We start from the raw sequence: 14562 nt of genomic DNA on the forward strand, positions 1-14562 counted from the left end.
GGGAAAGCTGCTGCTTTGCTCTCTGCTGTGCCTGCGTGTACTGGGCACACAACACCTCTTCTTCTCCGCGGTATGTGCTGTGCCTGGCACAGCTGGTCTGTGAGCTCAGCTGCTCAGCTCTGAAGAAACAGCAAAATAATAACAACGGCTGTCAATGGGTAGTTAATCACAGCGTTATCCGGCTCCTCTTGGCCAGTGTCTGCAGCTGGAGCTGCTCTCTCCAGGCCAGCATCGCTGCCGTGCACCCGCTCACCCTGAGTGCTGAGTGCCGGGGAACAGTCCTGCGCGGGTAGGATGCGCTCAGCTCCTTCCTCAGCCTTCAGGTATTTAGCGGCATGTCACTTAGAAATGTGGCTGTTTCAAAACGTTGCATGGACCTAGTTCAGGCACAGGGACCTCTGTGACTTCCAGTTTGGGATGAGCTCTTGCAGAACACTAAGAGCAACTTTTTAGATTTCATCTCTGGCTGACAGTCAGTGTTAATGGCTCCTAAAGCACAGCTCAAACACGACTGTGGCAAAATGGGTACAGTGAGTAACAGGATTAAAGCAGAGCTGGGTCAGAGAGGTAGCTTGGTCTCTGCATGGGCAGGGCTGAGCTGCAGGCGTGGGGCTGCCTGCCCCTGGCAGGGGGGATGCTCATTCACAGAACTATCACACGGATGGTGGCAGAGATCAGCAAGGGGACCTCGTCCTGCCTGGGGGCAGCGGGCTGTAGTAGGGGAAAGCTTCAGGCCCTTCACAATGTGATTTTTTAAGGCTGTGTAATTTTTTAAGATTGGACCAGAGAATAATTAGACACCACAGTCATTCTGTGTACATCTGTAGTGTGGCCAGATGTGGTTCTGCACAGATGCAAAGCACTGAGGGTCCCACATCTGGTCAGATTTGCCTGTCTCAAATTTTCAGCACTGCACAGCATCATGTTTTAACTCTTGGTTGGACCAGCATGCCACTACCACATTCCCCTGTGTTGTTGTTACTGTAGTGGAGGTAGAGAGATCTAAGTTATAATACTGTTTTTGAACACTTTTGGACCTGAACATGTTGGGTGTGGGACCAAGGACAAACACGCAGTCACGCACAGACACACTGCTATGTGTAGACACCCTTCGCAGTCTCATGTTTCTTGCTGGCTGATGAACAAGGGAGCAAACGATCTCTGAGGGAATGTAATTTAGCACCAGGACCCAGCAGAGCACAAAATCCCACCCAGTGCCAAAGACTTGTGATTTATGCTTTTGTTCCTGCAACAACAGACTGAGGCAGAAAAAAAAAAAAAAAAAAAAAAAAAAAAAAAAAAAGAGCTTTGCCGAATTTTCCATCCCCTGCCGAGACGTGAAGCCGAATGGCAGCCAGTATTCACAGCAACACCCACGGTTAAGCACCAGTGCTGCTGCCAACTCCTGCAATGTTATCACAAGCCTCACAGCATTCACTTTCCTTTCTTAAAGCCCCAACTCCTGGAGTCATGGGATTAAGCAGACAACTCAACATTTGATTTTAAGAGCAATTTCTATCTCTCACTGTTAAGAAGAAAAGTTTGTGAATGGAACAGGTTCAAACCTACAAAGAAAATAAACCAGTGTATCTACTTCAAATCTGCTAATTTTTAAGCCAATTTTATTTGGAGAAAAGGGTTTGAACATTTTGGAATGCAGAATTTGTTAGCAGTTGAAGGAAACCCTTAAAGAGGTAAAAAAATAGTCTCAGCTGAGAAGATGCTGAGGGAGGAAAACAGGCTTGTAAGTAGACTGGGTTTTCATTGCTTTGCAGAAAGATCAGCAAAGGGAGAACATCTGGATTTAGTAGCTAATATAAAGCACTTTTTGTGTCAAGAGCAAACATTAAAATTCAAAATGTGAATACTGAGACTCCCTAGAAAGATAACTAAGCAATATAAATAATCCTACCTCTGTCCAAAGGTTAGACCGTGTGGATGGTATTGATATATCAGTGCTCTAGAAGAAGGAGGTGTGGGATCTGCGTGTAAAACAGCATTTTTCAACATTTTTTCAACACTTACTGTAAGAAGCTTTGTGTTGGAGTCCTACAAAGCAGTCAGAGGGGTGGACAGATGTCCCCAGTGCTCACAGTCCCCAGACCTGTACACATTACCTGCTCTGGCCCTCTTGTTTCAATTGCAACTTATTTGGACCTGGAGCTGCTTCAATTTTTTGTCCTATGGCGTGCTAAAAGCAACTTCAGTGCAAAGCAAGTAATTAAGAGCAATAATTATGCAGATGTCCTCAGAGCGGGGCCATCCCCTGTTCTGCTGCAATTTTTAATTATTTTAATTTGAAAAAGCTTGTATGATCCTTACACCCGTCTACAGCTTTAAAGTACAAAATGGGATGCTTTAAAAGACCATGGTGATAAATGGTTCCCATAAATGATGAGAAATGTTTAAATCAATGAAACGTTTGTTTAGATGTCCATATGGAGGAAAGATACAGTCTGTCGGTCTTCATATTGGATTGATCCCACTGTGTTAAATTGCAGCTGGCTACAGCCCTTCATCGTTTAGTGCACAGCTTGACAAGCATGTAAAATATTCACGCTGAGCACAAAAATTTTGAGTGTCTGATCTCTGCATTGTCCTTGTCACTTCCTCCCAGCCAGGGCCAAATTAAAGGTTTCTTAATACGGGGGGAAGCTTGCTGCAGCTCTCCCACAAGCCTTTAGCCACGTTACCCTATAGCCTCTTGGATGGCCCAGGGGAGCGAGCAGCTGGGGAGCAGATGCAGGCAGCCCTCCACACGTGACCACGTCTCTGCCTATAGCCCTCACATTTAGGGTTTATCAGCTGCTCTGGGCTGCTGATCATAAATAAATACATAATTACAACAGTAACATGGCCTTGAAGGAGTAGCTGTTGTTGGAAGGTCTGTGCTCTTGAGAGGGTCACAGCAGCGATGGTGGGTGGTGGGAGGAGAAGCCAAGGCAGTAAATGGGGAGCTGGGAGCTCTGGGTGCTGCTCCTAGTTGGGCTGGGTGATGCCAGCCATGACACTCACCTGCCCATGCCTCTCCTCGAAACACAGAGCAGTGTGGGATGTTCCTTCTGAGTCCTGGAGAGAGGCCAGGAAGGTTGGTGATGGTAGTTTTTAAAGCCATCTGAAATTCAGTGGCCAAAGGACCCATGATTCAGAGTAATAATTCTGGTTAGAAATGGATCTTGAAACCAAAGATGTGCATGTGAAAGCAGCTGCCCTCACATCTCACCGCTCTGTGAAACCAGGCGGGCCTGTCACTCCTGCCTGCAGGCAGCACAGGCAGAAATGTGTTGTGAGGCAGGGAGGTCCTTTAGAGGCAAAGGCAGCTCCTGAAAGCCCCATTGCCCAGAGATGTGCTGGTGGAAGGAGGGCAGCCCTTGTACTCCCCTCCACTCCTACCGAGGATGGGCAGGGGGAGCATTGGGCAAGATGCTGGGCTGACACCTGTGGTCCTGCCTTGCAGCGCGGTGCCTGATCCAGGGCTGACTGACAAGGCTCAGAGGAGAGCTCAGGTTGGGCACAGACATTAGGAGAGCTTCACAGCAAAGGCTCTGGCTGCTCAGCTCCAAAAGGCAGCACATCGCAGGTTCACTTCAGGTAACTATTCAGGAACTTGGATCCGGCTTCATCAAACCCCTCCTCAGTCACATTTTGGATGTGCCAAAACAAGCTTGTTAGTTCAGGGGTCCTGATATCCTGCAAAGTCACTTATTTTCTCTCCAGATCTCACGGTTCCCTTGGTAAATGGGGACCTGTGCCCTGCAAAGCCTGGTCATTGCTTCAGGCAGCCCCATCAGAGCAGGGAGAAAAACAGTAAAAAGAAACAAAACATGTCCTGATCAGAGCCAGTAGAGGCCACTACTGTATGCTTTAAAAATAACTCCAGGGCTGAGGTCTCTGGCATGGTCTTCACTCTCAAGCATGCTCCTCACTCCAGCGTGTGTTTTTCCCTCTTCTCTATGGTGTCATGTCTTGGCTTCAGGATCCCCAGGCGTGTTGCAAAGTGTTGGGTCAGAGCCACGCTTTCTGCTCTCTGCAAAGGGGTGATGTAAGTGGCCGCATCCCTCCCTTCCTTGCCTCCAAACTCACAATCCATCAGTAACCAGTACTAGTAAATGCAGGTCCTCAAGACGCTACAGTACTCCAACTCAGGTATCTTTAAGACTGTGTGATATAAAGAGTTTTTATAAGAAAGCAAGGAAAATGAAATCTGGAGTCTCTCAGACACAGTAACTTCAAAAACGTGGTCAACCTTTCACCAGGGCACGGTCTGCTCCCCTGCCCCAAATACTCTTCCTTTCCCCTCTCTGCAGTCTGGGGGCACCTGCCCTTCGAGCTGGGATGATGTTGCTTTGGGCTGACCTTTGTCAAAGGTCTTAACCTTCTGTGTGTTTACTGAGATGATATAAAAAAGATAAAGTGGACTAAACATTGAAATCCATAAAAAACATTGCTGCCCTGCTGCTGTTCCACAGCTCAGGTCTGTTTTGTACGTAGCCAGCAATGGAGCAATATGTGAGGTGCCTTTGATGTTTGAAATGGCTTGGATCTGTGAAAATGAAGCCAAGCTGTGCCTTTACTTTAGTGAAATAAACAGAGAGTTGACTATAAATGCCAGTTGTTACTCTTAAAAAAAGGCACCAATGTGGAAAAATAAGTAGGGCACCATCGGTAAAGTCAACAGTTCTGTTTAAAATAACAATTTCTTTAAATAGCTTTCTATATATTTTAGAATAGCTTAAAATGTTTTTATTTTAGGAGACAGGGGGCTTTTTTCATTAGATGATGAAAGAGGGTGTTAATTTTTCAGAAATCTGGCATTTTTTCAATGTCTGCCTTTGAGATTTATGAAGACAAACTTGCTCCTTGTGCCTGTGTTTTATCATCTTGTTACTTCCAGTACCAGGGGGAACAGAGTGCTCTCACAGTGTACTCAGATGGAGATGTTGTGCCCCAGTCTGTCTCGGTCATAATGAAATGTGGCTGAGCACATTCAGCTTGTTCCAGCTGATGCTACACCTCTTTCTGCTCTCCAAGTGGAAAAGCACTCATCAGAGGGTGTGTATGTGTGGGGGAGATGCCTTCCCGGCGGGCCCTCAGAGATCCAGACACTGAATTAGCAGTGTTGCCTAACGAAGAAGCTGCTAGATGTGGATACAGATCCGGTCCAGCCTGAAGTACCCTCAGTTTTGCCATCAAACTTGTAGGACACTTAGGATCAGAACCTAAATGAGGCTAAAGCTTACTACTTTCCGTCTCAGTTTACCCATGTGTTCATCTATTCCAACATTTCTGAATGTGGATGTTAACTAATTGTTATTATTAATATATGTGGGTCACTGTTCATTTCCCTTCTATGTCCTTGCATATTCTCATTCCCAGTTCAACAACTGAAAGCTTGACTTCACAACCCACTGGCAAGGTGGTACCAAGCACAGAAGCTAATCAACCCCAGTTATCACTTTCCTTTTCATCCTTAAATAGAGAGGACATGTGCAGCAGCACAAGTATTATCTTCTCATTTGTTTTGCATAAGCAGATCATTTCTGGAAGAGATCAGGAGCTCGCTTATTCACAGCATGTTGTGCTGCAAATAAGGAGTCCAAACTTTCAGTCCCCTACCACAGAAAATTAGGCCCAGAGGGACTATCAACACTTCTGTTCCTTGGGGATATTTGTACATTTGCTGTCACCCTGTACCCACCTTGACCTAGGGAGCAGCATGGGTGTATTGGATGAAGAACTAATGTTAACCAACAGTTACGCCATCAGTGTTGGCACCTGGATAACTTATGCAATAATTTAAAAGTGTTGCTTCTAACCTATAAAATCAAACATGGTATGGGTTGGTCTTACTGCATCAGAGCACCAGAGATGATCGTGCTTCTGGCTCTGCAGATTCAGCCAGAGTGTGTATCTTCTTGCAACAGTTTTTTCCTGAGGGCACCCCTGAAAAACACTGCTAAAAGCACAGCACAAGTGTGGGGTGTAAGCCTGGTTCAGAGACTCTGTCTAGAGCAAGTGGCAAGGAGAGATAGTGGTTGGTTGGATGGGAGTCCAGGGCTCGAGAAGTAACTGAGGGGAAAAGCGCAGAAGACACTGGGTCCTTATGACCGCAGGAGCAGGAGAAAGCAGCAGCAGCATGACCTGCTGTAAAAGCTTTAGGAAATAGTGCTTTAGGAGGCAGCAAGTTCCCTAGGGACTAATAATGCTTCCTGCTACCCTATTTTTTAATTCATTGTGCTTGCTTCAACCACTGAGTTAAGCAGCTGATGCTGCGTTACTGTGGAAATTGCCCAGGGAAGGCATGTGGTGTGCACGTGCATGGAGGTAATGGCTTTACCGTGAGTGGCCCTGGGGGGCTCCAAGCCAAGTGAGAGCCAAATAACGGATACAAAGAAAATTAAGTGCTGCTCTCCATCTAGTGAGTGTGGATCACATGCAAATGGCTACACGGCTTTCAGAGAAAAGGGTTTCAGACAGGAGAACCAGACACTGCTCTGTGAGGTGCTAGATCGCAGAAATCCCCAAGGGGGAAAAAAAAGATGGCTGTTCCATTGCTTCAGAAACTTAAAGTTCAACTGATAAAACACTAAAAATGGACTCCAGGGAACTAACTGAACTAGCAGAAGTAGTGTGAGGGTGTGGAGAAGCATGATAACATGATCTAACAGATGTTAACTTTTGTGATCCTACAAAGCCATAGTAACGAGACACATCATATGCATCTTCCCTGCCAAACACAGCCAGCTCCCTTCTTCATTCAGTCTTTCAGCACACGCTCCAGTCAGCCGTATTACACAAGCCATACACACAGTAAAATGTCGAAAACAACCAACACCTTTATAGATGAGGGTGGGTGATTAGTCTACATCTTCATTCTCACTTTTATAATAATCATCACGGTGCTTTGTTCCAATGGACAGCGAAGCAGTATTGCACAAACCTCTAAACCTCCATAGCCTCTTAAGTTTCTGGAGCTGTCTCTTGTCCTCTCTTTTAGACTTATGATAAACAATATTATGGCGGGTAGTTAGATGTTTGCTGTTTGTAGGAAAGCCTGTTAGAGGCTTGTAGAGCATTGAATTTCCAGTTTCCTTCTGCCTGTGCTAGAAGAGATGGGTATTGAAAGCAGCAGGCTTAGGCCTGAAGAGCAGGGAGCACCATGGCTTATTCTCCAGAATAATTCAGTGCAGACCAAGGGGAATAGCTGGGAGGATGCTATAGCCATAGCTGAGAAGAGGGGACTGCCACGATTCATCTGAAGGTAATTAGAGATGGGAAAAATTGCCATCATGCAGAGATTTTAGATACCAGCTGAGGTCCAGATACTTAGAAGGGATTGCTCTTCCATCATTAGCAGTCACATCTTGCACAATTAAATTCTGTGTGATAATAAACAGCTCAATATCTAAACAATCATTTGCAGAAGTAATTATCAGATGGCATACAGAGTCACAGTAAATGAGCAGGCAAATTCTGCCCATGCATTCTTAGCTATAAAATTGTTTTTAAAGTACAGATTATTTCAAAATAACACTACATACGCATAGCAAGATGTCTTCATCTTTTGCATGTTCTTTACGTGCACAGCTGTAAAATCCTGGCCCAAACCTATTTTCTTCACCCAGGGGTTTCAGCATAAGCTGCAACGTCTGCTTTATTCTTCTGATTGCCACAACAGCTAAGAGAATAACTCGGTTCCTCTTTTCATTTTAAAGATGCTCAAAAAAGGAACTGAATATGATTACAGGAGTAACTTGATGTGGCCATATCTTGGCACAGAAAGATGAGTCTCCTTGGTTTACTTTCAGAATCAGATACTTAGCATGGCAGGAGTGTCTGTGGTTTTAATAATTACACAGATGGAATTACAAATAGTTTTATTGATATTTGGATTAGTGTGTAAATCAGACTAATAATAGAGGGAAAGACCTGTTTGTCTACATACATGCAGGCTTTCAACAGCTCTTCATAAGCCAATCAAATAAACAGTGTTCCAATTTGTAAAAAGTGTAATTTCACTATCTCCAGTGAGAAACAGAGATGTTAACACCATTCCGAGATGCCTAATGCTTTGCAGGACAAAGTTTGCTACATACACCTTTATACCCATCTTGGTGGAATAAATGGGAGACAGTCTCAGGGATATTAACTTCTCTCCCCGTGTAACATTAAACCCTCGGATGTGGTTTGGAGTTGAATATATACATGCACCAATGCTCTTGGCTTGTGACAAACATGAGAAAATGGATGCCAACTTTTGGAAATGTGCTACAATGGAGAGAGAGAGAAACAAAAAGCAAAGGATTTGGAGGGCATAGTTATGGAAGAGAAACGCCACCAAATCCCATCTATCTGTGTAGCATCAAGGGGGTTTTTATATTTGAGATATTTATTATGTGAGGCATCTGATCTCCTGTTCTGTCAAGTGATCTTGCTTGATGAGGTGCCTCTTAACTTTCTGATCTGTTGCTGTAAGCACATAGGTTACTTTCTGCTCTTGGCTAACCCATGCAGACATGGGAGAAGTTAATAAAAAAGGAAATTCAGCTTTTGCTGAAGTTCTCAGATGACATGGCAATTTAATCAGGCACAAACAAATTCTCCAGGCTGGCAGGTTACCCAAGATAGCCACTGTTACAGCCCCTGCCCACCTCGCCACTTGGGGCAAGTACGCAATGATATACTGAATCAGATTCAGTAAGAGCAAGCTCAAATGTGTCTAACGATGGTTTAACTGCACCGTGTTGGCAAAAAAAAAAAAAAAATTAAAAAAAAGTTGTGAAGACAAAGACCTCATTAGTTGAAATCATCTGCTGACTGTAATGACATCCTGGACACCTGTCAATATGGAGCTGCAGGGATGGAGTGGGCTGTTTGATCCTAATCTCCTTCTTGCCAGTCTGGATCAGTGCTGTCTCTGTTTGATCTATCGGAGGTTTAAATGGCCAGTGTGGTGGTCTGCTCTGCAGCCCGCAAGGCTGGAGATAAGTCTGCAGAAATGCCCAGCTGACCTTGGAATGAGCTTTGCTTGGATTTGCTTACAGGTGGTGATCAAAAATACCGTATGATGGCTGCTTAATGTGAAATAGATCCCTTCCACACAAAAGCACGTCAGTGTGTGTTGCAAAACAAAACTTGCCCAGCCTGGGATGCCAGAGATGCCGTATCCCATTCTTGACACAGCCGATGTAATGGGCTTCTTAGCCCAAGCTGCTAAGAAATGACTGAGAAGTGGTCTAGCATTACAGGAGTGAGGGGAGACCCTGACAAGCCAGAACGCCGACCCTGCAGTGTGTCCACCTCACAGCATGTCCCTCACGCCTGCTGCAAATAGCCAGCCAAGCCCAGGCTTCCCCCAGCAGCCAGAGCTATTGCAACTGAAGGCAGAGAGAGGAAGGAAGAAATGATGCTGTTATGGTGACTCTCCTGGTCTGAGGAATGTGGAGAGAAGAGCATCCATAAGCCTGGTTTCTCCTCGAGAACCTCCTTTGGCAGTGGGGACAACCACCCTCCCAAATCCCTGTGATATTTGTATATATTTAGAATTAACTCTTCAGAGGAAGGGTAGAGGGAAGCAGTGCGATAATAACAGCTGATGACCAGTGCCGCCTCATGTGTCCCAACATTATGCTCGCTGTGCTGAACCATACTTCATTGCTGCACACATGCACAGCACCCAGTGAATGCCCAAGTCCCCGTAGTTCCACCTGGCATTAGGATTTATGGCAGCGTATCTTTGATTTTCTAGGACCCACATGGTTTACAGTGCATGGTGGAGAAGCTTCCTTTTCCCCTCTTAAGAACTGAGGTTATTTTAACCCACTGCCACAAGAGATCTGCACTTGTTAACAGGCCAACTGTTTGTGCTACTGAGCAAAGATGTTCAATGGCCTTTTGTACTTTTCTGTCATTTGGAAGTGTGTTAAGCCGAGGAAAAGCACGGTGCATTTTGCTGACCCCTGTGCACATCAGCAGTTCTGGTGCAGAAGTACTAGGACCATCTGGTGGATGTTTGTCATCTTGCAGAGCTGGGCTGGCTGGTGACGGGTACAGAACTTGTGTGCCAGAAAATGGAGCTTCATGCACAAGGAGAGGAACTTGCTGGCTTTCTAGCACTAGAAATCTCAGTAAAGGGAGTCTACTTTGTTCTCAAGATATGAAGCCAACTACCACAGTCTGCTACAGGTACATGTAACACAGAGGTGTTGGCAAAACAGCTGGTGGGTGGCTGATGATGGAAATCCAGAGCAGTTTTTAAAGCAGTTCATGTTCAGCCCATAGGTTTTGTGAGTATGGCTAAAGTCAACAGTCTGAGATGTAAGCTCCTAGGCTGCACTTGGGTGTCTGTGAAACACACATGTTCCCTGATCACCTTCCTGAGGAAGGCATCTCCTTTGATACTTCTTTTTGATTTGTCAGGTTCATTAACATCAGTTTGGGCAGGTATTTAGTGCAAGGATATGAATGGGAGATGGCATTTACATGTTTGGATAAGCTGGAAATATTGGCTATCACCTATGGGCCAATGGTTCCCAGCACCTGGAGGACTCCCTCTCACATTCTGTAGCTTGGAAGGTCTCATCCAGGCCATAAATACCTATAGAGAAGACCTGAATAGTGGATGGTCAGAGATGGAGCACTCATGTCGTAGACAGAGAAAAAGATACCACTGCAAGTCCACACTATAGATACAATTTTGACCTTTTCACTCTTCGCAGTATTTGCAAGATTCAAGCAAATATTTCCAAGTGACCTAGACACTGACAGTTTCTCTTACTGCCTCACACAAAAAGCAAATACACCCATCAGCTCTGGCATCTGTTCAAGAGAAGCCAGGGATGCCATATGTGTTCACATCCTGGCCACACGTGGTGATGGCAATAAATAATTGGTTACAAATGCATGTGTTGCTTTCTTGATTAGTTGCTTTACTGTGGGATCTGCTGCATTGATTAATTTTAATCTGCTTTGTATGTTACTTAGATCTGAAATTGAGTAGAGTGCAGGGGATGAGGAAACTGCTCTAATTTTTAGGGAGTATACTGTGTTTGATTAATTTTATAGCCTGCATTGACTAAAAGCTTTTATCCTGGTCTGCTATCAATTTAACTCTCTGTGTTTGTCATTTTTTACTCCTGGGGTCCCACATAATTCAGTTTCGTAAATTGATTTGATGGATGTTTTCTGATACTTCAATAAAGCCTTTTGGCATAGATTTGCCTATCCCTTGCTTTGCACGTAACTGGACAACAACCCTCACCGAAGACAGAAATAGAATAGTATTAAATTAAAAGGTCTATTGAAAAGAACAGGATGGCAAGAGCAGATGCCTGTTAAAAGTGTCGTTTGACAAAGCGTGAAGTATAAAGCCGAAGAGAAAACCCTCCCAGAAAGCTTAATGATAACAGTGTTTGCAGCCTGGGAGTCTCCTTTCACCCCTCCCTTTCTGCTCTATCCAGCATCTATCCAAGAGGGCTGAACGCAGAGCGAGCCCGCAGGTATGGCTCGAGGCTCTCTGCTGGGACAAGCAAACACTGTCAGATCTCCAAAGGGCTGGCAAAGGCAGCAAGAGGCTGTGTGAGTTATTATTGTTATAGTTACTATTATTTCTGAGCCCAGGCAGGAGGAGGGCAAAGGGGCTGAAATGTCACCTTCTCTGCAACACTCCTGCACATGCCTTATTCCTGCGGGATGGCAAAGCCAACTGTGGAGCTCTTCTCGTTCTCCACTTGCTTTTGTTTCTTGTTTCTGAGATAACTGCTTGGAAGTTGCACACACAGACCTGGCAAGGCAGCAGGTGCAGGTACAACACGGAGCCCACCAGATGATTTCTTTGGTCTTGAGAACATTTAAAGCAAATACGATGTGAAATGTGATTATGTGAAATAAGATTATTTGTGCCAGTCACAAATGCACGTGGGTATGGTTCTGCTGCAGCTGCCAGCAGAGATGTTCCCTTTCCTGATTTCAGGTCCTTTAAACATTATTAACTGTAAACTTTCAACCAGAAGAAAAAGGCAGTATTTATATCAGGGCTTCTAATGATATATGTAAGGGAGAGTTTTGAGAGCTTGGTGTTAGCACAGCTTATCAGCACATGGAGGGGCCCCGTGAACTGCAAAAGAGGACCTGCTAGATGTGCCCCACCAATTGAGCAACTAAAATGACATCTGCATGAGCAACTGATAAGCACTGCCTCCCAGAATTGAGAAATAATCAGAAAGAGCAGTGATGAGCAGCTGAGGTATGCGGTGCGTGACATCTAGGTGTAAGACTGCACCCCTTCTCCTCCCACCAAAGCCCCACAAGCCTCCAACAGAGGGGCAGAAGAAGAACCCAGGGAACTTTCTTTGATTTCATTCATTTAATATTGCAGGTCATAACTTTTTGTGGTTTGGTTTGGGTGGGTTTTATTGCAGTTCACTCATTCCAGGCTATCTCCTGTCCTAAGGGCGAACTCCAATGTCTGATGATTGTGACACACTAAGAACTTTTACATGCTACCTGAGATACACTGTTCATGGGAATGGGGAAACTTCTCCTGAAGGCTGCTCTCAGCCACAGTTTATAATCTTGCTGCAAAGATTGTACCGCTCACAGGACTTGAGAGATGACATTGATAGAGTTTGAAGAAGGAAAATTATACTAAAATCTCTTCAGGTGTAGCTGCCATTATCTCAGCTACCAGGCACCAGCTTCAAACAAGCAGAAACACAAAGAAAATGTCGCACGCTGTTGTCAGCCACATTAATGCTCAGTGTCTCAGTTTTGTAGCTGCTTAAACATGATGAAAACAAATCTTTAATAGCTGCTGCTTCCATCATTACATTGCACTCTGTTTTCTATTCAGTTGCAAGGACAGCTAATTTCCAGCAAATGGGAACAATGCGCTCATATTGCTAATTCATGCCACTACACACAAATGTTCAGATTATGTTGTGCAGATCCAAATTCCAGTCTGATTCACGAGTGCAGCTCGCACTTGAATCCAGTTCCCTAGCAAGAAGTAGGGATCCCTGCAGCAAAGCTTATGACAACTTAAAACCTGAAAGAGGCAATGAAAGAATGTGTGATAGATTTCATTATTTTTATATAGCGTTTGAAAAGCAGACCTGGACGTATGGCAAATGGTGAAACCCCGGGGAACCAGTGTCAGAGACGATTTGAAGGCAAATGATTTGTCAGGAGGCTGGTATCCACAAAACTGCTGCACAAATTTCCCTTCATCTACTGCCTCTCTGTTTTGGTTTGTGGTTCTATGTGGGTGCAGACAGGATATTTTGAGATAAAGAATTTGGGGGTGGATAACAATTTAAAAACAAAAGTAGAGGGCAGACATCTTCAGGAAGCGGGAGGTAAAAAGATGTATTAAGTGCTGCTGAGAGCAGAGGCTGGGCACCTGAAGTAGCTGGTACAGCCTTTTTGTGGCAGATGCTCACTGGTCTCTGGTCCTGGGCCATCACAAGCCCTCCCGCAGGCAAGGGGGACCTGGGCTCAGATGTAAACTGAGCCTCTGTCTGACCCCCTGGTAGTCTGGGGAGCTGTCCTGCCTACCTTTGGTAATTCCTTTCCTAAATCACCACTAGCGCCTGGCATCCTGAGGATATGTGAGCAGCTGCAGAAGCCCACTCTGGCAGGGAATATTTCTGATAGGAAAAATTATACTTCCTCTGCCTGTGTTTTGAGTCACCCTCCTTGACTGAAAGGGCCGTAACACCTTTGATGAATGGGGCCCATCAGTTGATTGTCCTGCTTTGGTGGTTAAGGTGCTGCATCATCTTTCCTCGATATTTTCCATGTTAATTTCCTTGCCTCCTGGTTTAGATTATTATGACTATGGTAAGTGCTCCTGGACAGCCTTGCTGGCAGATTACTTTTGCACCCTCGTGCTGAAAAGACTCCCCAAAAGCATTTCCAAACTATTTGCAAGAGCGCTACATGTGGACCCATATGCATGGGCACGTATGCAGCTGGGTACTGACTCAGTTGGGAGGTTGAGCACTCTCTTTGGGGCTTCTGACCCCCACAACATGGCTGAGGGGCTCCTACAGCAAGACCAGGGCTGTGCCAGTTCCAGGCAAGGCAGCAGAAGACAAAGGTTGACTTGCCAGGCTGGAGTTGACAAGCAGAAAAGAAATGTTCCCTTGATGGACGACCAAGAGGGTAGAGCTAAAGATCTTGGTGTGTGTGTTATGGAAAATTTTAGGCATCTGTTATCTGTTACCATGCTACCTTGCTCATGATTGCCTCAGATGCAATGAGGTAGGTTGGGCTGGGCTGGGTTAGTCATTATTTGGTTGGAGACTTGTAAGGGGACAGAGTTACTGCAAGAAGTGGCTTTTCACTAGATGGTGCTCTTTCCTGAGCCATCACTGTGCCTGACCCCTCTTCCTGAATCTAGGAACTTCCAAGTGGTCTGCCTCATAAAACTTTCTTACAGGGGTGGGAGGAAGGCAAATGAAAATGTGTTTCCGGTGTCTCTGCTCTCGTGTGCCTTACCCTGTTGGAGCCATATAAGAAAAACTATTGCTTTACCACGTGGTTGAAAAGGGCACACGATGC

This window comes from Athene cunicularia (genome assembly GCF_003259725.1).
Source record: "Athene cunicularia isolate RWA chromosome 10 unlocalized genomic scaffold, athCun1 chr10_part1, whole genome shotgun sequence".
Taxonomy (NCBI): Eukaryota; Metazoa; Chordata; class Aves; order Strigiformes; family Strigidae; genus Athene; species Athene cunicularia.